This window comes from Alosa sapidissima, chromosome 9 (genome assembly GCF_018492685.1).
Source record: "Alosa sapidissima isolate fAloSap1 chromosome 9, fAloSap1.pri, whole genome shotgun sequence".
Lineage (NCBI taxonomy): Eukaryota > Metazoa > Chordata > Actinopteri > Clupeiformes > Clupeidae > Alosa > Alosa sapidissima.
This window is the reverse complement of record NC_055965.1, coordinates 6,741,429-6,768,261: the sequence shown is the minus strand read 5'-3', so window position 1 is coordinate 6,768,261 and position 26,833 is coordinate 6,741,429. Positions and strand designations below refer to the sequence as shown.

The 26,833-nt window shown below is 45.6% G+C and overlaps 1 protein-coding gene and 1 long non-coding RNA gene across 4 annotated transcripts in view; both read left to right on the top strand.

Annotated features, from left to right (window-relative positions):
• The window catches only part of LOC121718183 (cytoplasmic phosphatidylinositol transfer protein 1-like), a 75,959-nt gene that overhangs the window by 14,805 nt on the left and 34,321 nt on the right, over window positions 1-26,833 (top strand). The window lies entirely within an intron of this gene.
• Window positions 5,296-25,836, top strand: LOC121718253. The gene is made up of 3 exons (XR_006033896.1): window positions 5,296-5,306; window positions 13,283-13,287; window positions 25,754-25,836. It is a non-coding gene; the product is annotated as an uncharacterized LOC121718253 (long non-coding RNA).

Here is a 26,833-nt window from a genome sequence, read left to right as displayed (position 1 = left end):
GCCACAGGGGCGTCCCATCCTGCCAAGCATCACATGAAGTGTGACACTGAGCGAGTGACCCCCCCCCCACACCCTCCTCCACGCCCCCCACACCTCCTCCACGCCATCCCACACCCCCCCCCCCCCCCCCACCTCCACGCCCCCACACACCCTGCGTAGAGTCGGCCCCGCCAGCCAGGCCCTCTCAGTGGGATTTTACAGCCTCGGAAACACAAACACAGGCAGATGTTCAGATGGAGGTCCTTCTTTAACAGGGCTCTCATTCTCCTTTATTTTACAAGGAGGGATGCTCTTAGCGCAAATTAAAGTCACGCTCACTTCAGCATGGCGGCTCTCGCTCACGCTCGCTCACCCTGAAATCTTTTTTAATTGGTGGTCACAGGCAGCAGCGTCGGTGGAGTCGAGTGCAGCAACACAGCTCTCATTGTGTCTCCCAGGTGAAAATCTCCACACAGCCAGCAGTTCAGCTCTTGGAATTGGAATCTCAGAATTGTTTTAGACATGATTATCACTGAGTTTGTGTGTGTGTGTGTGAGTGTGAGAGAGAGAGAGAGAAAGATACACACTGTGTATTGGTTCCTGGTATTTTGATAGTAACACTATAGACTCGTGACTGTGCAGGAAGACTAAGATGTCTCTGTGTGTGCTCACTATAGATGAATGTTTGTCATAAGCTCAGCTGTGGAGGGACAGTTTGTGTGAAATGGAGGAAAGTATGAAATTGAGTTGTCTTTGAAGTTGCCTTGAACACATTTGCAACTTTAGTGAAGATGGTAGCTTTTTGTGAAGAGAGTCTCAAAAGTCACAAAGGTCTCTGACTGTACGCTTTCACTTTTTACCTCATTGTGTAATATTAGTCTATTGATCGATCGATTGATTGATTGATTGATTGATTGATTGATACAGTGTATAGATTAGAATAGATAAGTCTATCTCGCACTGTATTGCTCCACCACCGTGTAGAGTCCATGAACTGACTTCACGTTCTTACTGCTCTCTTGTGGTCAGATGTAGTCTTGTGATCTTGTCCTCTTCTCTGCAGATGTCAGCTGGTCTCTTGTCATCAGGGCCACATGCAGCCTCCTACTCAGGCTGGGATTAGACAGCGTGGGGCTTTAATTATGACCACATCTGGCCTTTGTCCAGCTTCTACTCTTTCCATCCCTACACACAGCTGTGTGTGTGTGTGTGTGTGTGTGTGTGTGTGTGTGTGTGTGAGTGAGTGAGTGAGTGAGTGAGTGAGTGAGTGAGTGTGTGTGTGTGTGTGTGTGTGTGTGTGTGTGTGTGTGTGTGTGTGTGTGAGTGAGTGAGTGTGTGTGTGTGTGTGTGTGTGTGAGAGAGAGAGAGAGAGAGAGAGAGAGAGAGTCTCTCTGTGTGTGTGTCTCCGTGTGTGTGTGTGTGTGTGTGTGTGTGTGTGTGTGTGTGTGTGTGCACCGGTGCGACCAGCTATTCGAGAGAGGAAAAAGTGTCCGCATTGAAACTACCTTTGGTTCAATAACAGACACATATTTAGCCAATATCGTGGTTTAAACAAATCACAGATAGTGAAGGGCGGGACCTCCCCTCTGATTGGCCGTGGCCCAGTGCCTGTGTGTAAATTTGAAAATGCGTGTGCTGCAGAAAGTGCTGAGGTCAGAGACCCGTCAGATAAACAGAGTGGATGTAGTTGCATTACAGTGTGGTCACATACAGTAGGCCGAGGTTAATGTACCCTCTCCCCACTGCCTTTCGGCGGCTGGCAGCAGCAAACCGATCAGACGAGCCCGAGATGATGATCAAGTTTATCATTGCCTACGATAGGCCTAGTGAAACTTCCCTTCACTAAGTTCAGTCGGAAATAATTATTCACCAGAAAAATAGTAAACCCGACGTAGCCTACAGGAATGCCACTTGCGCCAAATTTATAGGAGTCATTGCAGATGAAAAGACGTCTTAAAATTGCGAACAATGCACACAAGGCCTTCGCGAACGACAGAGATACAGATATCGCCGAAAAGGAGTGCGTCATTGACCGCAGTTACATGCACGGAGTAACCCGGTGTTCAACAGCAATGCGCGAGTTGTGTAAACTCATTCTGATGGCATCAATCAATTTAATCCGGTATTTGGCGCAAACCGTATATCGCTGCTACATTTAAAGGAACCGTATGTAAGAAATGTATTTTAAATTAATCATAAAATGGCCCTGATATGTCACTAGACATTAAGAAATCATGTTCATTTCAAATACTTATATCACTGATAGCAGTAGTCCTGCCAGGATATTGTCATTTAAAAAGTGAAGTTGCAGCCCTCAACTGATGTTGATGTTGTGTTTTGTCATGTCATGTTGTGTTTTGGCCTGATGCGCCACCCTCCACCTATCTACTAATCACAAAGTCAGTAGTGTTTCAGCATTCCGGGTTGGCAACCTCGAGTCAGGGGGGAGGGGGAGGGGATACAACGCTCTACAGTAATTTGAAAGTGATTGCAGTACCAGTTTTGGCCACAGTCTTACATATGGTTCCTTTAAAGCCCAAATATTCCCTGCATGTATAACTGTGGTCATTGTGTAGGCTACGGTGAATTGAATGGACACATTTAGATCGAGCATGGCAAGTCATTACAATAGCCTATAATAATAGGCCTACCATTTCGTTACTGCATTAACCATAGTTAATGCAGTACCATAGATGTTCTTATTGAAAATTTAAAAATACTAAAATTAAAAAGTAAATTGCATTGTGGGACTGTCAAATGATTATTGCAATCATAATTGCAAAATCACATAAAAATCCCCCAGGCTACTTGGAACATCTCTTTAAATTGTGCTCAAATACATTTCTATGGAAGATGCTAGCATGGCGAGCTGGTTTAGCCAAGGCCTAAAGATCATGAAGAATAGTATGTAAGACATTGAGCCATGAGATGTGCAGTTTGAAGCCCTTAAAAGACGTGCACTGTTAATTTACTCACTGTTATTTATACTTAATTCATCTTGAGATGTTTTAAGTTTAAATTTCAGCTCAGTGAAGCACATAAAGCACCAACACTTCATTAAGTTACTTTTCTTGTAGAATTGTAAATCATAAGTCATAGGACAACCTATATATTAAGGAAAAAAAAGTGAACCTGCTGCGGTGTTAAATGCAATGTGGTTGAAGATTTGGGTGCACCTAACTTTTGTGCTGGTGCACCTAAGAAAAAAAGTTAGGCGCACCAGTGCAACCAGTGCAAAAAGTTAGTCTGGAGCCCTGGTGTGTGAGAGAGAGTCTTTGTGTGTGTGTGTGTCTCCGTGTGTGTGTGTCTCCGTGTGTGTCTCCGTGTGTGGGTGTCTGTGTGTGTGTCATTTCTGTATGCTCTCCTTTAATTTGATGGCCTCTCTTTTTTTTTCGTTTTCATTACTATGTTGGCCAGTGACAGACCTCCGTCAGCGGTTTCTCAGCGCCTTTACCGGCACCTTTGTTTAGGCTGTGCACTATTTTATCTCCTCTTACGCAACAGTCCAAAGACGGCCCACTGGCTGGCTCAGCACAACGCCAAGTGTCCATTTCAGAACATCAGCTCTTTGTACGTGTTTGCTGTGCTGACCAGCTGGTCCAGCAGTATGTAGTTGGAATACAGGGGTGTGTCTGATGGCCTGTGGTCAGTTGTTCACACGGTCCCCTCATTATTCATAAGCAGAGAATCGGTTCCCCTCATATGGTTATATCTAGAGAACGGTTCTCCACATTCTGCAGTCAGAAACAGAGCACTTGTTCCCCTTCCCTTCACTTAAAATGGGCGTGTTTGCCCTCTTGAGATTAAAAACAGATCAGTTCCTCTTCCTTTAATCAGAAGCAGATAACCTGTTCCCCCTCCCTAAACATCCCACCGGCAAGCAAGGTGTGGTCAGTGTGCCAAGAGTGATGTTGATGCAGAGTTGTGTGACGCAGAGGAAGTGAGGGGGGGTGTGGGGGCGATGGCAGACCAGAGCTGATAATTGGACCGAGATGGAAGAGCCCGGGCCCAGCTCCAGTGACCTCGAGGAAAAGGAATGCTTGGGTTCCTAATTAAGCAGAGCTGTGCTCTCCCTCTCTCTCTCTCTCTCTCTCTCTCTCTTCCTGTCTCTCCTTCTCTCTCTCTCTTTCCCTCTCTCCCCCTCCCTCTCTCCCTCTCTCTCCCTCTCTCCCCCTCCCTCTCTCCCTCTCTCTCCCTCTCTCTCTCTTCCTCTCTCTCTCTCTCTCTCTCTCTCCCCCTCTCTCTTCCTGTCTCTCCCTCTCTCCCCCTCTCTCTCTTCCTGTCTCTCTCCCTCTCTCTCTTCCTCTCTCCCTCTCTCTCTCCCCCTCTCTCTCCCTCTCTCTCTCTCTCTCTCTCTCTCTCTCTCTCTCTCTTCCTGTCTCTCTCTCACTCTCTCTCCACACACATGTCCCCCCAGCTTCCTCTCCACTGCAGAGGATGACGCCATCATTCTTGAAGTTCTTCCAGCAGTCAATGGGATGTCGTTTTTCTTTTCAGCAGGCTTTGGAGGGGCTCTGAAGGGTTTGTCGATCAGGGCGGAACTGTAATTTCCCAGGACTGTTCTAGCCAGGTAGCCAAGACTTTCAGGTGTTACACCAGGGAAAGTTCAGACCACAGGCTTAATGTATGTTTCCTGTATTTTTTTTTCTCCATCTTTTCCGAGACTGTTGTGTGTTTCCCTCAGCTTTGGACGAGGGGGTTTATATTTTGCTAAGAGGCTTAAAGGATGTGATTGGCGTTAGAGAGAATTCCATTCCTTGGGATGCCGGCGCTGCTGATTTGCGTCAGAGCCCATGGCCAGCTGTTGCTTAAACTGCAGTCCAAGTCTTTTGGCAGTGACTACCTGACCTTACGCTATTCATCAACAAGACACACACACTGTCCACATCTGCAAGAACTGTGTCTGTGTCTCTGTGTGTGTGTTTGTCTGTGTGTGTGTGTGTGTGGGGGGGGGGGGGGGGGTGTATGAGAGAGAGAGAGAGAGAGAGAGAGAGAGAGAGAGACACCAAGCCAAGTGAAAATTACCCAGAGTTCATTCACCCTGTGGAACATCACAATTTGGCTCAGCAGTCTGTTATTAAAATTGTATAGCAGCCTTTTAGCATCCCAACTGCACCCCTGAGTAATGTTTTGGCATGAAGTGCTTGCTGGACCAACACACTGCGTGGATGGCGAGGTGAGAATGGCCTAGCGGGCTACTGGACCCTTGCCTGGCTCACTTAACTTCCCAAGAACTTGACACCATGCTCTACTTGTGCGTAACACACACACACACACACACACACACACCCAGAATAGAGCTTAATGTTTTCATTGTGTTAATGACTGTTTTCGTGCACCTGCTAAAGCTCAGGTGTTGACATCCTTGTTTGTCGTTGTCGTCACAGGTCTGAGGTTTGTCTTTTAAATCGGTGTTGTATGTAGCAGTGTGAAATTTTGTTAGCCTCTGGAGGAAATTGTTTCAGCACTGTGTTCTGTCTAAGTTGTGTGTGTGTGTGTGTGTGTGTGTGTGTGTGTGTGTGTGAGAGTGTGTGTGTGAGTGAGGCTCTTGTAGTGCTTGTGTTCCTAAGCAGTGTTTACTCCTGGTCTCTGCTCGAGCCATCATTCTAGGAAACTTTCCATGTTGCTGCTGCTGCTGCGTCTGCACTCTGTGTTGTGTTGCCTCCAGGCCTCATATTTCACTCTGATTCTGTGTGTGTGTGTGTGTGTGTGTGTGTGTGTGTGCGCCACAGTCCCCCTTAACCATTTACCCTTCAGCAGCAAAGTCATAGACTGGCTCTCTGTAGACAACCCATTGCGGATTGTTTGAATGCAGTCATGTCAGTAGAATTAGACAGCAGGGAAGGACTTTACCTTAAATGTGTAATACACACACACACACACACACACACACACACACACACACACACACACACACGATCATCTTTATCTCACAAGCTATGTGTATCCGAGATGTTTTACTTCTGCAAAACAGATTACTGGATGTTGTAGATGAGGATGGCCAAGTGATATTATTATTAACAGAAAGTGTGAGAGTGACATGCAGAACAGCTCACCACAAACTGCAAATATCACCAGGCCATAAGATACACTGTATTATGAGGTTTACCATTGTGTAGCATCAGCTAAAATTCTTGCAGACCTCAGGATTACCTGGAGTGGAGCGGAATGGAGTTGACAGATGTTCCATTTACTCAGCATAGTTAACAACACGACTGATGGGCCTCAGCATTTTGTGGCAGGAGGAAGACTAGTATACATACACCACTATGTATTTGAACTTCAGATCTACAAACATGAACTTCCCAAGGTTGTCTTTGAAGCAACTCTTAATCCAAAGCTAGCATGAAAGGCACAAGTACAGTAACAAAGACATCAAAATAATTCTGTTAGCAATAGTAAATAACCCTGTATAATTTGTTTTGCTATTTTAGGTCATATTTTTGGAGACCTAATTAATCAATAAGCATCAGTATTAATTAACTTAATTAATCAATAAGCATCAGTATTTTATATGATGAGAATATGTGAACCTTCAAGTAAAAGGAATCGCAGGCAGAACAGAGCAATGTCCTCCCAAGAGTTTGGAACGTAGCCCAACAAAAGCAACTGGACAGTACACACTCTGAAGCTTAGAAAACACTGTCCTGACTCAAGTCTTCAGATACACTCCCTTAAAGCATAGAAAACACTGTCCTGACTCAAGCCTTCAGATATACATGTACTCCCTTAAAGCTTAAAGGTACATCCTGCTATTCACTTTCAATTTTAAGAAATGTTGTTGATATTTGTGCTCTTTAGCCAATCAAATCACAACTCTCCCTTCCATTCTCCCGATGCTCCATGTTGGTGGGCTGGTATTGCGTATGGATCAGTAGGAACCACTTCCATTTGTTTCCCATTCATAGAGCTGGGACTGTGTTCAGACACACTGAACGCACTGCTCGAGGACTGTGAAGAAGAGCGGTTTGAAGAATTTGACAAAAGGTATATGGGATTAGAATGGACTGGACTGGACTGGACCTGCAATGTGTGCATTGAAAACTTGGTGCTGGAAGCATGTTAGAAAGGAAGTTGAGCTTCATGTCCTTCCTGCTGCAGACAAATGAAGTCGGTAACTTAATAGAATAGAAAGGCTGTGCTGTCTGCCATAAGAATGTGACTGCATATCATATGCAAACCTTTCCTTTTGCATATCAATCCCCTCAGGGTCTCGCCATTATTGTGATTATCATCAATCAGTCTTTATGCCTCACTGCGTTATAAAGAGGCCTTTTTTTTGTCTGAGCGGGGGAAAATAGAAAAAAAAAAACGTTAAGTGGGGGGAAATGAGCTCTAGGCTCGGCGTAAAGAACACACAAAAGGGCATCAACGCAGATACGCATCACACAAGATGTGCTCCTTTAATGCTCCTCTTCATGAGCTTTATGGTGGGCAGTAAAGGCCCGAAGATGGATGCCCCTTAATGGAAAGAGTCAGCCTGAGCCTCGTCCAGGACCTGGTGGATGGCTCTCTGATGTCTGCCCCCCCCCCCCCCCCACACTCTGGCACTTATATTGTAAAAATGTGTCATGCTTAAGGAGGTGACATGTTCGTCCGTGCACATTTGCCCGTGTTGAAGACATGCGTCATCTTTATGCCTAAAGTGGACCTTAATACCTTAATCTATGGGCAGACGGGGCGGGGGGGGGGGGGGGGGTATTGACGTCCGTTCGGTGACCGGATGAACACAACTGAGACGCTTGTTTCCGCTGAATAAACGTTTCATGTTGTGGTGCTGTGTTGCTTAAACACCAAGCGGCTAGATGTGGGTCTTCCTCCAGGCTCTCTGCTCTGTTTATAGTCGGAGTCAACACACACGGGGGGGGGGGGGAAACGTGGCTGGCGCAGGCAAGCCCGCTTGCGGTAAACAAAGCTTCCTGCTTTATGAATTGTTTTAAATTGCAGGTCCCTGCCGTTGCATAGCGCAGCAGGGTGTTTGCTGAAAACAGAAGGTTTTTTCTGTCCCCCCCCCCACTTTCTCTCTCTGAGATGACGTCAGACCTCATGAGCCACGAGGGAGGACAGATTAGATTCAACCAAAGTATGCGGACGAACTGAAGGTCGCACGCCTCTTGGAAATGGGGCAAACGTTGCTCTGACGTCAGTGTGTGTGTGTGCGTGCGTTTACTCTGACTCTATGTCGAGAGGGGAGCTCTTCGTCCTTAAAAGTAAAAGTTGATGGATGCCGTCTACCAGCCGGCTTTTCTCCATGTTCTCCCAATGTCACCTGCACTTTAATGTGAGTTCTGTCACTCGGCCCGTCCTTCCCTGTCAGCCGAAGGCGTTTTGGATCATTTTAACGACGACAGGGGCTCTCTTTAAAAACGTGTTTGTTCTGTCAACATGGGCGCAGTTCCAGTTCTCAGGACACAACAGGAGAGGAACAGGGGCTGGATGCAATGTGGAGAAGGCATACCCTTCTCTCTCCCAGTGTAATCAGACGTTCCTGACGTCTTCTCTCAGGGTCAACTCGCATTCAATAGTCCTTTCACCGGGAGTTGCACAGCTCGCCAGGGCTTCAGAAAGCAAAGTGGGGCATAATTGGAGTTCCTATTCAAGCCCGCTGACCTTACTGCCCACCACCGCTGTGCGAGACACATCTGACCGCTTCCTTTCAGTCGACCAGAAGTAAGCGTGGACAAGGCCAAGGGTGTATGGGAGCCACAAACACACTGAGCTGCGTAAAGCTGAAGGAGCGGGAGGACGGAGACTGCACGGGCGGCGCGGCGCTGGAAGGCTCGATGCAGTCATCCTTGGCACAGAGGCAGACTTTCCATCCGCCGGCTTTCGTGAGGTCAAAGGCAGCACGCATAAACAGACACAGGCACAGGAAGTAGCCAAGAGTTGTGCGCAGAGCAGAGCCTTTGAGATGGCCCTCTGGGAAGATGTTACTCCCACTTTCATCACCCAGAGAGGGTCACTGCAGGCCAGCTCCTGACCCTGGTCAACTCCTACAGTACGTCTCCCTCGATGTCACTATCTCTATATCTATCTATATCCATCTGTCCGTTCATGAATCTCTCAAGACAGCCCAGGGACCTCAAGGCAACCCAACAACTACCTTTCTCTTTCTCTCTCTCTCTCTCTCTCTCTCTCTCTCTCTCTCTCTCTCACACTCTCATTCTGTCTCTATTTTTCCGTTTCTATTTGTCCAGACTTATATCTACCAATATATCTGTTGATCTCTCTCTATATACCTATCTATATTACTTATGTCTCTCTCTCACACACACTCACTGTCCCTCATTCTCTCTACCCAACCCCACCCCCCACCCCCACCAGGGAGCTCAAGGTTAATGAAGTCGCTCCGTCAGACACAGTCAGAGTGCTGCCTTTTCAGTGCTGCTGATCAGAGCCTCTGCGAGGGCCGGGTAAATCACCCCCACAGAAGTCTCTCACACACACACACACACACACACACACATGCTGCCTTGATTAACGAGAGCCTCACAGGCAGTCAGACAAGGAGTGAATGAACAGCATTGCCTTACAGCAAGGCTCGGCCGGAAGAAGGGAAACGCTTTTGGGGAAACTCTAATGGAGTGCTGCATGTGTCTCTTGCATGGGAGCCAGTACAGTGTCTAAGGCACTCCACACACTGGCTTTGTTACCCGACTCAACAAGATTAGAATGCCAGGACGCATGCGAGGGGTTAACCTCCATTAGACTGAGTCACCCAACACAAATTACAGCCACGACCAACACGACCTTATAATCGCATTTCAAAACACATTTCAGGGACTCAAGGTGTTATTAGACATCGGAAGTGCTGTGCTCAGTAGCTGCTTTCACAGTTCCTTGCCCCCCGATGGTGATTAGACATGCTGTAGGGACCATTGAAGGAGGAAAACCAAGAAAAGTCAACTGAGGTCTGAAATACAGCGCTCTTTGAATGCAGTCTGAAATACAGTGCTCTTCGAATACAGTCTGAAATACAGCGCTCTTCGAATACAGTCTGAAATACAGCGCTCTTTGACTTGTTGAGAATCGGGATGTGGTTGTGGAACCTCAGGAGGGGGACTGGTTGAGCACAACGTCTCCAACAGCCTCAGCATCTCCTGTCCTCGTGTGTGTGGTTGAGCACAACGTATATAACCGCTCCAGCATCTCCTGTCCTCGTGTGTGTGTTTGAGCACAACGTATATAACAGCCTGAGCATCTCCTATCCTCATGTGTGTGGTTGAGCACAAACAGCCCCAGCATCTCCTGTCCTCGTGTGTGTGGTTGAGCACAACGTATACACGAATCCGGCGAAACTACCAGAAGTAAACGGGCGCCATTACTGAGCTGTTGCTGGGTAGCATTGCACTGGGTAGCAAATAGCAGCAATAAAATTACCAGCTGGAACAAAAAAAAATGTGAGATACACAAAATACCCCGGGTCGACTGCCCCTGTCTGGTAGCCTAACGTTACCATACGGTTTGCACAGATAGCAGTTAGCTGTACCTTACCCTTTCCTTTTCAAATGTGAAAATTAGATAAACAATGTTCACAAATGAAAAACATGAATTTGTTTATTTGATATCCATTCATTTATTTATTGTTGCCAAATGGACAGATATTTTTATAGTTTCCTCGTTCCTCGTAGCTAGCCTAGCTAACATCGTCAACCCAACAAGCCATACTGCCTGGCTGTAGCTGTCATTGAGGGTGCGTTATCACGGAGGTTTGTTTACATACCATATTGGATTGGTTGTGTCCACTGGGATAACAGCCGTGATTTACGACTGTCTCACTACTTCTTTTATAATGTTGAGTGGGAAAACATGCCAAATGGACAGATATTTGTATAATTTCCTCGTTAGCTAGCATAGTTATTGCTAACGTTAGCTAGCTACAGTAGTTAAGTAGATATAATATCAACCTAGTCCCAATTATGTCTTTATTTCCTCGTTCTCTACTCTAAGCTATTTTCATAAATAATCTGTAAGATTGCTTGTACCTTCATCTGTGACCGGAGGCCACTGTCTAACATCATCAACCCAACAAGCCATACTGCCTGGCTGTAGCTGTCATTGAGGGTGCGTTAACATGGAGGTTTGTTTATACCAGTAACAGCTCAGTAATGGCGTCGCCACAAGATGGCAGCCTCCACAGAACGCTCGTCGGATTCGTGTATATAACAGCCTCAGCATCTCCTGTCCTCGTTTGTGTGGTGGGTGCCCTTTGGCATGACTCTGCGCCAAACTGACCATCCGATTTGGCATCTCACCGCACCGCTGAACCCTGCCATCAATAGCTGAGGGTTTTTTGAGGGCCCAATTGAGTAGAAAAGCATGAAATAAATGCAGTCCGTCTGTTTACCGTCACAAATGGGCTTTGTGAGACCATGAATGCCAGGCCCCCTCACAATGCGGATAATTGGGCAGAGTTGTCTTGGTCCACTCAGGGACGCCGCAGAGGGAGCGTCCCATGGGAAACGGGCAAGCTGGAACTGTACCCTTGAGTGGGCGCCATGCCAGTTGGGCGTACTGTGGATAAACACAAGGGCTCTGTACTGGAGCAGAGTTCGGAGGCAGCCTGGAATCTAATGGAGCGTCTCCCTGATTCTGCCGCATCGGGCTGCAAAGGCTCACGCATCTCCAATCTGCTGTGAAGTGAATAGACAGACTATCCCAGAACGTGCACTAGTTTTCTTTGGTTTTTAAGGTGAGCTTAGGGAGTTTCCAGCAGAGTATGAATAGTCAAATTAAAATAGACTAGCACTTATCCATTAATCTTTTATGTTCTTGATTAAAGTCGTGACTGCTATGTGTCTAACTGCAGGTGGAAAAAGACTTTCAAATTGCATGACCTTGAACAGTAACCTCAAGGCAAACAGATGGAAACAACTTTTGAATTCATACCGTTATGCATATTGAAAGAATACTTGTGCAAAAGTACGCTAATTAGAAGGTTGGGCAATCCAGTATTGTATGGATGGTATTGTGGCATGATTGTGATATGGTTAGGAAAAATAAGATGTGATAGTTGCACGTTGTACAGAACCGTTTTGGATACTAATGTGTGCAAGATTTGTTTTTTTAATACAACTCCATGTTACGACGCTATAATCATGTGAATCATCCTTTGCATCATTACTGAAAAATAGATAGCTGTGTGAGAACGTTGGCACCAGGTTCAATCTAGCCTGCCCATGTATCTCATGCATTCTCTACCAGATGTAACGCCTGTGTCTGGCTTTAAATCAAGGACTCAACACCTTCCGCCCTGAGGCTGCAGATGGAGGAGGCTTGTGCTCACCCCTCACCTGTAATTCATCAGGCCCACAGACTGCCTACAGGATGAAACAAAACCTCACCCGTGCCCTCATCCTTGATGATGATGGAGGTTTGCTGTCGGAGGTTGCCCAGGTGATGTGGTCGGAACAGTTGGGGCACAGCAGGCTGCCTCACCTGGAATGATTGATCCCCAGGAGCTGAGGTCCGGGGCTTGTGCCTTTAAGCAAACGGTGTTTGATGGAGTGGAAGGAATGACGGAAGAAAAGACAAGCAGGACATCGTCACCGTTGAAGTGGTGATCAATGAGAGGTTCATGGTTGATAGTTTTTTTCTTAGAAGGTGGTTTGTGTTGACCAAAAAAACGAATGGCCGGAGACTTCAGATGTGAAGTGGTAATTTGAAACGACCATTTTGTGCGTCCATGTGTGCAATCATGCTTGATTTTCAGCCAGTGCTCGTTTGTTCTCTCGTCATCAGCTAGATGCCCCCTGTTGATGCCGAGTAGTACACAACACTAGCACTGTTTGCAAAATGGTCTCTATGACGACTGCTGTTGTCAGCGGCACCCACCACTCTCCTTTTGGCCATCCCAAAGGATCAATGTAATCATTAAAACCAATGATGAGTGATTTTTACCGCGTGCAGCTTCCTCTAGTTGGGACACCGCTGTTGACCCAACCCCATTTAGTGGGATTTTTTTGTTTTTCATGCCGCACCAATAATGTTCTGTTTCCCTATCCATGACATTAGTCATGGCAATGGCTCATTCCTCTATGGTGTTACACAAGCACTTTGTCGTGCTAAGTGGATTTTAATTGGCTGCTGTATGGCTGTACTTGCAAATGCGAAAGCCAGGGTGTTGAATATTAATATGTACCCTGTCCAAGTCCAGCCAACAATGATGTGAAAGAGGACATTATCAGTCTTCTTTGTGGCCCTCCACGCACACAAACCAGGGGTGGTTGCCTGGGAAAAGATATAATGAAATTGCTAAATCTTAGCTGAGTTGTTATTTCTTTTTGTGGAAACAAGCAATAAGTGGCAGTCAAAATGATGTCGGAATTTCGAGATTCCCATTTAATGGCCGTTTGTACCTAAAATAATCCTTCAGACTTCCTGTGTCTGTCTTTCACTCTCAAGATGGATAATGTTAACAAATCCATGTTCATAAAAAAATATCACTGTTTGTAGAAAAAAAATGATTTGAAGAATATCAGGAAAGGCCTGAGTGCGCTCTTAAAATGGGTTTGTAGCAAGTAAACAGAGGAAGCTCAAGAGCAGCTGAAACCTGTTGACATTGCTTCAGTTTGTTGGTATGCAACAAAACAGAAAATCAATAAGCCATCAGTCCAGCATCAATCTATCTATCTTCTGCCTGGATCCACTTAGAATCCACCTATATTTTCTGTCCAAGACGACCATTGTACTTAACTAGCACTTGTGTGTAGTAATTGGAATTCACAACCAAGCTCTTTTGTTGGCATGCAAAAAGGAGTTACTGTTTTGTTTCCCCTGACAACAGTTGCCAAGTGACCACATTCTTTCAAAAGCCTTTGGACATCTCATAAATGCCTCTTTTCCTGGAAAAGGTGTTCTTGTAATAAGTATAGCTTTCACAAAATGTCAATTAGAACTATGCAAAAAGGATCTGTACACTTTTAATTGCACTCTTTGGTGTATTTTTGAATGGTTAGAATGTATTCAGAACTGTGGTCACACTATTCTACGGTATGAAATTGTTTGCTTCATTGGAATAGGAGCCTCAAAACTTCTAATGGAAATGTCCTACGTTTTCTTTTCTTTTCTTTCATGGGCTCGTAGTTTGCTTTCCCATTGGCACAGCAGATTACTCTCCCTCCATGACCTGCAGTCTCCGTCACATCTCACCTGTCAGCTGTGTTCCCACTCTGTTGTACGTTTCCATTTGCAGGGTCGCAAATATTGACGCTCCCTTCATGGGCCCCACTGGAACCCAAGGTTACGCTGGCTTATGCTACTATGTGCAGGAGGCTTCATGTCGGCGTGCTTTTCCCCAGGGGAGACCTGGTGGAAGTCTTTCTATATTTAACTGTATTACAACCAAACCCTCCACATTGCACTCCCTGCCCCTGCCCCTGCCCCTGCCCCTGCCTCTCCCTTTCCCCCTCACTCTGCGTCTCTTCCTCTGGCCAAGAGAGAGAGACGTGGACGTCCAGGGAACATGGGGCCCCAGTTAACCTCGGCATGTCGATCCCCTGCCCTCTCGCTCCTCCTCATGGGTTTTTCCGCTAGGGAAGTGGGGGGGGTGGAGGGGGGTGTTGGTGGAGGGCTACTAGGTCAATGGCCCCATAGTCGAGCTGTGTCATATGTGGTATGACGTACTGTGTCCCCTCCCCCAGTGGTTCCTGCTGAATGGAAGGCATCCAAGAGAACACATGATGCTGTCGCTGCTGATAGGTTATGTGTGTGTGTGTGTGTGTGTGTGTGTGTGTGTGTGTGTGTTCGGCCTCCATGCAGCATACAGCACACTCATGATCTCATGGTCATGCAACTTTCCAGAGTGCATTTGTGGCCTGAAGCTTGGCCCTGCATTATCCAGATAATTTCATTCTTTCTAAATATAACATCTGCAGTTAGTTGCAATAAAAACAATTTGCGTGGTATCTGTAAAATCATAATCCACTAATATGACATTATGACATCCTGCTGACCTTCAACTGTCAACTTGCAGCAACGGCTGAATAGAATGGGAGTATTTGAATTTCAGCAGTGCCCACTGAAAAGTCTTCAGTTATGAGGCTGTTGGAGTGGTGATGGAGTGTTCCAGTTCTGTGTGCAGGTCCACTTAGAGGTCAAGGGGGAAGGAACAGTGACCACACACGAGTCCTTTAATTTCTGAGCAATATTTATTTTGGTAGCTCAAAAGCCCATGGTGTCAGCATTTGAACATGCATGGGGAGTAAGCCAGGGTCTTAGGATTTTTCTCAGTAAAATAAAGGCAATAAAATGGTTGGTCGTCATAAAAGCTGAGAAAATAATTGCTTTCTTTATTGGGTCTGCCTTGGCCCTAGCAGCCTGAATAGAGTTTAGGGGATGAGGCCATTTTATGGACATGGGTTATTACCTGCTGTAAAATGTCTGACCAACCTTAGGTTTCCGTTGACCTGGTTGACCACAATTACCAGGGATCTTTGGGTTTTCACAGACCTCTGGTATACGAGACTGGTGAGATTCTGAATATGAAGGAGTCCATAATACCTCAGCCAACTATAAAGGAAACATTTTAATATAACAAAACAAAAAAGACAAACGATCTGAAGGCCAGATGTCTGGTCCCGGTAATAATGATTGTTTCCCCTCGACATGAAAAAGACAGCCTGATACATGCAATTAAACAGAAACGCTTGTGTCTCTATTCTGTCACTAACGCACGTCACACAGTCACATTCCTTTCTGTCACAGTGGTGAGCCTGCGATATTTCACTGCGTGTCCACTGTCCTTCATTCGCTCTTACTGCCAGCTTTGGCTCCATTACTGCCAGAACAGGGCTCCAGAGTGCGACCAATTTGGTCGCATATGCGACCTCATTTTTCAAAAGTGCGACTAAAAAAAATCGGAGGTCACACCGGTGTGACCAGCTATTCGAGAGAGGAAAAAGTGTCCGCATTGAAACTCTACCTTTGGTTCAATAACAGACACATATATTTGGCCAATATCGTGGTTTAAACAAATCACAGATATTGAAGGGCGGGACCTCCCCTCTGATTGGCCGTGGCCCAGTGCCTGTGTGTAAATTTGAAAATGCGTGTGCAGCAGAGAGAGAGAGAGAGAGGTCAGAGACCCGTCAGATAAACAGAGTGGATGTAGTTGCATTACAGTGTGGTCACATACAGTAGGCCGAGATAAATGTCCCCTCTCCCCACTGCCTTTCGGCGGCTGGCAGCAGCAAACCGGTCAGACGAGCCCGAGATGATGATCAAGTTTATCGTTGCCTACGATAGGCCTAGTGAAACTTCCCTTCACCAAGTTCAGTCCGAAATAATTATTCACCAGAAAAATAGTTTGAACGTAAACCCGACGTAGCCTACAGGAATGCCACTTGCTCCAAATTTATAGGAGTCATTGCAGATGAAAAGACGTCTTAAAATTGCGAACAATGCATACAAGGCCTTCGCGAACGACAGAGATACAGATATCGCCGAAAAGGAGTGCGTCATTGACCGCAGTTACATGCAGGGAGTAACCCGGTTTTCAACAGCAGTGCGCGAGTTGTGTAAACTCATTCTGATGGCATCAATCAATTTAATCCGGTATTTGGCGCAAACCGTATATCGCTGCTACATTTAAAGGAACCGTATGTAAGAAATGTATTTCAATTAATCATAAAATGGCCCTGATATGTCACTAGACATTAAGAAATCATGTTCATTTCAAATACTTATATCACTGATAGCAGTAGTCCTGCCAGGATATTGTCATTTAAAAAGTGAAGTTGCAGCCCTCAACTGATGTTGATGTTGTGTTTTGTCATGTCATGTTGTGTTTTGGCCTGATGCGCCACCCTCCACCTATCTACTAATCACAAAGTCAGTAGTGTTTCAGCATTCCGGGTTCACAACCTCGAGTCAGGGGGAGGGGATACAACGCTCTACAGTAATTTGAAAGTGATTGCAGTACCAGTTTTGGCCACAATCTTACATATGGTTCCTTTAAAGCCCAAATATTTCCTGCATGTATAACTGTGGTCATTGTGTAGGCTACGGTGAATTGAATGGACACATTTAGATCGAGCATGGCAAGTCATTGCAATAGCTTATAATAATAGGCCTACCATTTCGTTACTTCATTAACCATAGTGATGTTCTTATTGAAAATTTAAAAATACTAAAATTAAAAAGTAAATTGCATTGTGGGACTGTCAAATGATTATTGCAATCATCATTGCAAAATCACATAAAAATCCCCCAGGCTACTTGGAACATCTCTTTAAATTGTGCTCAAATACATTTCTATGGAAGATGCTAGCATGGCGAGCTGGTTTAGCCAAGGCCTAAAGATCATGAAGGATAGTATGTAAGACATTGAGCCATGAGATGTGCAGTTTGAAAGCCTTAAAAGACATGCACTGTTAATTTACTCACTGTTATTTTTATTTAATTCATCTTGAGATGTTTTAAGTTTAAATTTCAGCTCAGTGAAGCACATAAAGCACCAACACTTCATTAAGTTACTTTTCTTGTAGAATTGTAAATCATAAGTCAAGTCAAGTCAGATTTATTTTTAAAGCGCATTTAACATGCACATAGTGCAATCCAAAGCGCTCCACAAACAAGACACATAACAACAAGACAAAAGATGCCGGATGGAGCGGCGTAGTCGCCAGCGTACCCATGACATCAAGACAAGACAAATACATTTAAAAAATAACAAATACAAAAAATGCCGGACGGAGCGGCGTAGTCGCCAGCGTACCCGTGACACCAAGACATACATGACAGACAACAAAACAAATAAACAAATAAAAAAAAGAAAATATAAAAGTGAACCTGCTGCGGTGTTAAATGCGATGTGGTTGAAAATTTGGGGAAATTTTGTGCTGGTGCACCTAAGAAAAAAAGTTAGTCTGGAGCCCTGCAGAAGTTGACTGAACACATACCGTAATCATCGTCGTCCTCTCAGGCTAAGCACTTTCGGCTGGGGGAGCAGATCAATGCGACTCCCAGGATAAATGTTTCAGGTTTAATTTGTTGTGTTTTCGGAGCGAAGGGAGCCCAGTTCCCGCGCTATAATTAGAGTGTCTGTGTGTGTGCGCCGGTTGCCTGGGCAGCCTCGGGTAGCGGACGATGGCAGCCGGGGCATGCGGCCGTCGATAAGCGCCTTCAGCGGACTGTGTAATGACATTTCTCCCACACTCATTAATCACTAGGGGCGTTCTAGCCTGAAAGCTAGCGTGACTCCTGGGCCACACAGCATAGGCATACCTTCCACGACACTCTAGCCTACGCTGACCATAGGCCTACTCTCGAGCACTGCTCAGGTCAAACATCATAGCATAGCAGCTAGTGCAGGTGGTAGCCTGCATTTTAACCCTTCGAGAAGAAGTTATCTTCAGTATGTTCAGAACGAAAAGCAACAGTGTCTGTTTACTGATAGCAAACCCAGATTTGCATTTTACAATGTTCTCGGGGGACATTCTGAAGGTTGTTATAGTTTGATCTTTCTTGTTGATGTTCTCCCAGGGTCTCGTAGGATCACATGACTGTCTCCCTTGGAAATCTCCATTGCATACAACATGACATTGTTTTTTTTGGGCTTCCCGTAAAAATGCCAGATGGCAGGAGGAAAGTCTCAGGCTTCTGGGAAAAGGGGATGGAAAAAACTTGTTTCCACCTGGAAGGTCTTGTGACTGGCCTTGCCATCTCACGATGGAAACAAAGTCACCCTCTGCTCCCGTATGCAGGCTATAAATAGCACCAGGCCCTGACCCCTGCTCCCGTATGCAGGCTATAAATAGCACCAGGCCCTGACCCCTGCTCAATTATGACTGAAGGGGGATCTCTCCCCTCCCCTTCTCTCTCTCTCTCTCTCTCTCTCTCTCTCTCTCTCTCTCTCTCTCTCTCTCTCTCTCTCTCTCTCTCTCACACACACACACACACACACACACACACACACACACACACACACACACACACACACACACACACACATACACACACACACCACTTCTAAACATTTTCCCCCACATGGCTCCTCTCTCGCCTCGGGGATTCCCATCAAAGCTGCATTTGCCTGCAATGACCTTTTCCTTCTTATTGATACACACATTCCCAAAAAAAGAACAAGACGACATCCACATAGATGAGAGATTTGGTGTGTATGAGATGATGAGAGAGTATGATGTGAGAGAGCGGGATAGAGGGAGCGATTGGCCCATACTCTAGAGGGCATGTTTCTAACTGTATACTCAATAAATATATAATTTAGTTTGGTCTTATGTAATGTGTTTTTCCACTCTCTGGCGTGGCCCAGAGGCTGGCCCCAGACTCCCGACTCCGACTCATCTGCAGCTTCAGCCTCCGCCTCCGTGGCCTGGGCAGAGCCGAGCTGTGAAAGCCCCACACTCGCTTGGCCATCCTCACCACTCCATCTGAATGGAAGCGGCCGCAGTTCAGCGGGTTGAGGCTCTGGGAGGAGAAGGGACGACCTGGGGGGGGCGGGGGGAGAAAGGGCTGCAAGAGGGGGAACTCTCAACTTGCTGACGTCTATGAATGGAGCGCTTGTGCATGGAGGAGTCCTGTGACGAAGATGGTTTTCAAAGCAGAAAATGCGTCCTGCAGAGTAGCCCCCTCCTCCTTCCTCTTCCTCCTTCTCCTCTCTGTCCCTCGTTCGTTCGGTCAGGCCTGGGGTCAGCTGTGGCAGGAGTCTCCCGTGATTTGTATTGAGAGCCGGATGCAGACCTCCACTGCTACCATCCAGCATTGCCCCGTTCTCAAGGCTGCTCTGCCAGCTGTTCTCTCTCTCTTTCTCTCTTTCTCTCTTTCTCTCTCTTTCTCTCTCTCTCTCTCTCTCTCTCTCTCTCTGTGTGCCTGTCTCTCTGTCTATCTGTCTCTGTCTCTCTCTCTCTCTAGAGGCGGCCTTGGTTTGGGTAGAAGTAGGATCACTTCTGGCTAACTGTGGAGACTCAGCTGGGCTTCCAGAGCTCAGGCTATGCTGTTAACACAAGAGCCCATAACGGAGACTCGCTGCAGAAGCCCTACGCTAGCACACAGCAGCGCACAACCCACAGTGCTTTGGCTAGCACCGAAAGAGCTGGAGCAGGATTTGACAAGAAGTGTAATGGATTATAATCAACGACGACAGCGTCAAGGGCCACAGTGAGAGCACAGAAGCCCAAAACGTAGACAAAAGACTTTTTATGGGATTCAGAGCAAAGGATGGGTGGATGGACAGGGAAAAGAGCTTTGATTTGAAAAGATGCCATCCTTGACACTGACAAAGGACTGACAATTTTTGAACTCAGAGATCGGAAGATGGAGGAGGCAGAAAGAGAGAACTGATCTCAGATCAGACATTTGCGGGATTCTAGAACTAGACCCGGTTCTAAGACCAGGATTCTATAACTAGACACGCTTCACCAAGAACGCTTCAGACTCTCTGACTGTGGTCTGTTGGCGGCTCTGTCCTCAGCTTACCTGCATGCTGCTGTATTTTTCTACAGACATGAGTCAGTCAGACAGACACAGTATTCTCAAATCACCCACCAGGTCACACGTTGCAGTCTGCACTTTGCTTGTGGTGTGGCTCGCTATGAGCCTGAAATCAACATGGCCTGCAGAACCACTTTTTCCGAGCTGCTTGCATCTCGCGCTTTTGCTCTGAGCTCTGCTGCACACAGGGACCACAGGCTATATATGTACTTTGAGCACTGTTCGTATTGAGAACACAGAGAGTGCAAACCACAAGAACTGGGGGGTCGTGCACCTTTATTTTCCACTCTTTGGTCAAACCAAAATGGAAATGTCATGCAAAACAACTTTTTTTTATCTACCTCAGTCATTTCGTGTGGGTGTGAAATAGAGAGAGAGTATGTAGCCTGTGAATTTCCAGTGGCTGCTTAGCTTATTTGTAATGCGGTAGCCCTGGACTAGCTGTTGAAGCACGCTTTAAGTGGAGATTTTGTACCGCACTCTTATGGAGGGTCTGTCCTTCAGTCTCGCATGAGTAATGGCTGGACCATGCCACCACAGTGAGACGTCCTTGGAGTGGGCATTTTAAATGCTAATTGAAATGAATCCTTCATTAAACCTGGTGAAGAAAAATGGCCATCTTCATTCACTCATGAATGAATCGTGTGACTTCATCAGATGTCTTGGGTAGCTTGTCTCAGAGCAGCCACACCATTCCAGTGCCATAGCTTAAGGCTTTAATATTGTTTTAAATACGGCTGAAAGATTAATCGGAAATTAAATTAAAATCTCAATTTCAACTAATGCCTTTGTCCTTGTGTGACAGCCAGTCATGCTCATCAATCAGAGGTACCATGCTTTGCATACTAGCTAAACAAATGTGTCTTATCTTAAAGCTATTTGGAAGTAATTCATACATTCATTTTGATCCTTGAATTAGTAGATAGAGTAGTTAAGTTAAGCGAAGTTATATAGTAAATATTGAACTGAAGCTTGACTTATATTCAGGGCTCCAGAGTGCGACCAATTTGGTCGCATATGCGACCTAATTTTTCAAAAGTTTGCACCGGTGCGACCAGCTATTCGAGAGAGGGAAAAGTGTCCGCATTGAAACTCTACCTTTGGTTCAATAACAGACACATATTTGGCCAATATCGTGGTTTAAACAAATCACAGATAGTGAAGGGCGGGACCTCCCCTCTGATTGGCCGTGGCCCAGTGCCTGTGTGTAAATTTGAAAATGCGTGTGCTGCAGAGAGAGAGAGAGAGAGGTCAGAGACCCGTCAGATAAACAGAGTGGATGTAGTTGCATTACAGTGTGGTCACATAGGCCGAGATAAATGTCCCCTCTCCCCACTGCCTTTCGGCGGCTGGCAGCAGCAAACCGATCAGACGAGCCCGAGATGATGATCAAGTTTATTGTTGCCTACGATAGGCCTAGTGAAACTTCCCTTCACCAAGTTCAGTCCGAAATAATTATTCACCAGAAAAATAGTTTGAACGTAAACCCGACGTACAGGAATGCCACTTGCGCCAAATTTATAGGAGTCATATTGCGAACAATGCATACAAGGCCTTCCCGAACGACAGAGATACAGATATTGCCGAAAAGGAGTGCGTCATTGACCGCAGTTACATGCAGGGAGTAACCTGGTTTTCAACAGCAATATTCGTTTTGCGCGCGAGTTGTGTAAACTCATTCTGATGGCATCAATCAATTTAATCCGGTATTTGGCGCAAACCGAATATCGCTGCTACATTTAAAGCCCGAATATTCCCTGCATGTATAACTGTGGTCATTGTGTACGGTGAATTGAATGGACACATTTAGATCGAGCATGGCAAGTCTATGCAATAGCCTATAATAATAGGCCTACCATTTCGTCACTGCATTAACCATAGTGATGTTCTTGTTGAAAATTTAAAAATACTAAAATTAAAAAGTAAATTGCATTGTGGGGCTGTCAAATGATTATTGCTATCATCATTGCAAAATCACATAAAAATCCCCCAGGCTACTTGGAACATTTCTAAATTGTGTTAAAATACATTTCTATGGAAGATGCATGGCGAGCTGGTTTAGTCAAGGCCTAAAGATCATGAAGGATAGTATGTAAGACATTGAGCCATGAGATGTGCAGTTTGAAGCCCTTAAAAGATGTGCACTGTTAATTTACTCACTGTTATTTTTATTTAATTCATCTTGAGATGTTTTAAGTTTAAATTTCAGCTCAGTGAAGCACTTAAAGCACCAACACTTCATTAAGTTACTTTTCTTGTAGAATTGTAAATCATAAGTCATAGGACAACCTATATAGGACAGTAATTAAGGGAAAAAAGTGAACCTGCTGCGGTGTTAAATGTGATGTGGTTGAAAATTTGGGTGCACCTAACTTTTGTGCTGGTGCACCTAAGAAAAAAAGTTAGGCGCACCAGTGCAACCAGTGCAAAAAGTTAGTCTGGAGCCCTGCTTTTATTACAAATCAATAAAATTGCAGTCACAGTTAGAAAAGAACACCATCGGCCCAAGTTCTAAAGCATTGCTATCCCTTAAACAGCAGCTATATCAGTTTATTATTGTGTCATGACACATGGTTGGGAATATGCATTTAAATGAGCAGCATCACGATATGAACTATCCTCCGTGGTCGAGGTACTGCACTGGTCTGACTTAGACAAACTATTGGCTGCTGTGAAGCAGAGAGAGATTTATGATCAGGCCTGCCCTAGGCAGTGTTGCCATATAAGGAAGTGAGCCTGAATAAATTGCCACTGCATGCATAGTATTAGGCTAACCGGTCCCACCATAGAGGTGCCACAGGGTCGGTCAATGAAGGCTGCCGCGAGGTGAAAGACAGCTTTGACACTTCCCATACCATGGCTGTTCACAGGGCTTAGCCGCATACTGTACACTAGTTTACGAGCTCTCTAATAGGACTTGTCGTCCTTTACCCAAACACAAATAAATTACAGCTTTTAACAGGAGACTGCAGGCAGACATGCATGAAAGCCTTGGTTTCCCCCTGTCATTCATATTCATGTTCATATTCATAGAGTGTGTTTGTGTCATTATTGGCATGTTCTATTCATCCTGTGCTCTTCTTTGAGGGCTCATCATTGGACTTGCATAAAGTACTCTCATCGTTCCTTTTTTCAACTGTTAATGCAGGCCTACGTGCCGTTTCTCCAAGGACTGAAAAGATAGGCCGTCTACTTAGGTAATTTGTTTATCGGGAGCCTGTTAAATAAAATAGAGAAGGCGAAGAGGAGAGTAGTGGAGAGGGTCTTGCTGCAGGGATTTTCAGTTTGGACTTAAAGGTCATCCCTAAGTGTTCATTCCGTTCAATCTCTAGTTTGGGCGACATTTGGTTTTTATATTTCTTATTTTATTTTATTTATATAAAGCGTGAACTTGGATTACTTCGATCATGTCGCAGAGCATAATTCTATCTGATCGTAGACATGCAGCCCCAGTGTCTGCTTCTTCTAGGTAGAGGGGTGGAAGAAGTCTGCTAATGGTTTGTTTACTAAGCTCAGGTTTCTGAAGGTTGGCCCGAGTTACATTGTTCCTTTCCTCTCTCTCTCTCTCCCTCTCTCTCCCCCTCTCTCTCCCCCTCTCCCTCTCTCTCCCTCTCTCTCTCTCTCTCTCTCCCTCTCTCTCTCTCTCCCTCTCTCTCTCTCTCCCTCTGCTTTTCTCTGTCTCCCTTCCATTTTCGCTTCTCTGCGCCACGCCACTGTATACCCATAAGCTATATTTTTATCTCTGTCCAAGAGTGCAGTCTGTGTGATATGCTAATCCAGACGCTGTCTCTCTCTCTCTCTCTCTCTCTCTCTCTCTCTCTCTCTCTCCACCCCCACAGCTGCTGCTCTCCACGCACCCCGAAAGTCATAACTCATCAGCTTCTTCTCTTCTCTTCTCTTCTCTTTTCTTTTCTTCTCTTCTCTTCTCTTCTCTTCTCTTCTCTCCTCACCCTCACATTCCTGCAGCGGATCAGAGCTGCTGCTGCTTGCGCACATTTTTACAATGTTATTACATTTCCACGCAGCTCAAAAAACTTCCTTGGCCAGACTGCAAGGCCGACAAATATGTGATACCTGAGACGTGCACCTTTTTGGGGTGCAGCTGGTATGGGAGATTGAGAATTCTTTTTTTTTCCCCTCCTTCGAATTCCTCAGATGCATGCAGCCATCACTTTGCGTTCGAAACCAAAATCTGACTAAAACGATTTGTCTGACCGGCTGGTCGGCCATTGCTGGGTGATAAAAAAAAGTGTGAGGCAGTGAGAGACTAGGTGTGGATGAACGCAGCCAGCTCATCTTCCCCAGATGGATGAGTTCTTTTTGAATGCCACTCTGCAGGCCTGACGAGAGGAAGATTCAAGAGTCTCACTCACAGAAGTGAATGTCAACTTCCCCCCCCTCAGCACCCTTTTCTTCACACAGTTGAGGCCGACCCCCGGAGACTGATGAAAGGGGGATTGACCTTTAGGGAGACTCAAGGGTCATGCTGTTAGAAATATCACCGCTTCTCCTCCTCATTACACCTGATGATCAGGAAGCCCGGCTGCCAACCGCCGAGTGTGAAGAAGGCCAACGTTCCGGGCGAACATTTACTTTAAGGATTCTTCTGAAGTAGCCTTCACAATACATAGATCTAGCTTATGATTCATGATTTGCTTGTTAGTAATTTGAAGTCAATACGTGGATGCATCTTTACACATTCTTGGACAGTCCGTAACCGGATGCAAATTTGTTGGGCGTGTTTCTTAAAAAAAACATTCCTCTGGACAATATGATTAACTATGCCAAACTGTTCTGGGGAAATGCCATATGTGGGTATGCGTGTGTGCTTCCTGCAGTGAGATGCACAGCGTGTTTTATTTATGTCATCTGTTTCCACTGCACTAGTCCGTTGAGCAACACAACATCGTCAAGGTAATTATAGTGTAGTCAGCCCTAGCCCATACTTGTTGAAAGGGTACGAGCCAGGAGGTGATGACATTGTAGTTGGATGACGGGGAGGGAGTCCGGTGACTGTCATTCATTCTGCTACTCTGCTTCTTGGAAAGGGGGAATGATGTTAATCTCTCAGGAGGTCAGATAGTGTCCAGGCGCACAGACCTTCACTTAGGGTCGTTATGTAACAGGTGGCGGTTTGGTTTGTTGGTGTTGTGAATGTGTTCCACTAGGTTCTTCAGGCTGGTTTGGTTGAAGAAGGAAAGTGTCCCACTAACCATACAAGCCACCTAAATGTCAGCCCCCCCTGTTCCTCCCATTTGATTTAAGTCAGGGGGAAACTGTTTTGTAAATGAGTTCTGTATAACATGCCTTAACAGAAAGATAGACGTATCGTAACTCCCCCTAATTCCACCGGTCCCGTATTTCCACCGTCTTGCGTGTATGTGTCACTTAATATCCATTTCTATACAAACCAAGACAGCGGACTCCTATAGAAACGCAACCACGCACAACATAGGTGTATCTAAATTAGCTATGTACCAAAAATGACATTTTACCGTGACTCGAGGAGCTGTAAACAGTGTTGTAAGGCTGCGTGTACACAACCGCTTGGAGCTCCAGTGGAATTTTAATTTCACGACGAGAATTCTCGGTCTAACCGTCCATGTGCCGTTGAAACGGTGTAAATAGGCGACCCATCAGGCCAGCACTATAACTCCGAGCGTGGTAAACAAAATCGGATATTTCAGGCAGTAAATGCTCCCGTTAAGAACCAAACCGGATTTTGTTCAAATCTACACAACTATGGCTACTGAAAAATGTAAGGTTCATTTAGTAAATGTTATTTTGAAGTGTTAAAAAACATCGTTGTTTTAGAATTTCTGAACAAAAGTGGTGATAATTGGGGGTGTTACGATACAGTATTCATCAAACTGTTTGTCTGAGCGACAAATAGAGTCCGCAATAGTGCAATAATGAGCCTGATGAAGACTGACTGGCCATATGCCCAATCTGTAACGGTGCAAACTCCATGTAATGGACTCAGACCTGCTGTAATTTGATCAAGTCCCTTTCAATCCATGAAGTCTGAGTCGCTCTATTCACATGTTCCGTGTTCTGTTCTCGGTTCTCTGTTCTTGTCTCAGAAGCTGGTTCATCATGTTCTGAATGGTGTAACATTAAACCCACATCCCTTGTTTGTGTGTTTGTGCCTCACGTTCCAATGGGACTCGCTGGTTTGAATCGTATGGGAGGCGAGAGCTAATGATGCATGTGGCGGCGTGTGGCTATTTTAGGCAGCACGTTTCACACACTCTTCTCACACTCCAACTGGTGTCAGTTAAGCAGCACGACTGGGCAGTAGGGGGGTGGGACGACACATATTAGTTTGGTTGCTTACCCAGAACACACCTTCACACACTTACTCAAACACACACGCACACACACACACACACTCATCCAGCAC